The 202-nt window shown below is 43.6% G+C and overlaps 1 protein-coding gene across 1 annotated transcript in view; it reads left to right on the top strand.

Moving 5' to 3' along the window:
- The window catches only part of Kap-alpha1 (karyopherin alpha1), a 10,604-nt gene that overhangs the window by 4,880 nt on the left and 5,522 nt on the right, over positions 1-202 (top strand). The gene's annotated exons all lie outside the window — the stretch shown is intronic.

Here is a 202-nt window from a genome sequence, read left to right as displayed (position 1 = left end):
TAAACAGAGAAAGAACGATCTTATTATTCCTGCCTCTCACTCTAATCGTCTTTCTACCCCCACCATTGCCATCAGCGGTCCATTCTAGATGTCGATGACTCTAACCTAGAGCTGCTTTCCTTTTAGGAGACACAGTCGACACACTTGACACAAATCGACACACGTCGCTTTCCATTTACAATTTTGTTCAAACTCAGTCGAC

This window comes from Trachymyrmex cornetzi, unplaced genomic scaffold, assembly GCF_001594075.2.
Source record: "Trachymyrmex cornetzi isolate Tcor2-1 unplaced genomic scaffold, Tcor1.1 scaffold320, whole genome shotgun sequence".
Taxonomy (NCBI): Eukaryota; Metazoa; Arthropoda; class Insecta; order Hymenoptera; family Formicidae; genus Trachymyrmex; species Trachymyrmex cornetzi.
This window is presented reverse-complemented; position numbering and strand designations above follow the sequence as displayed.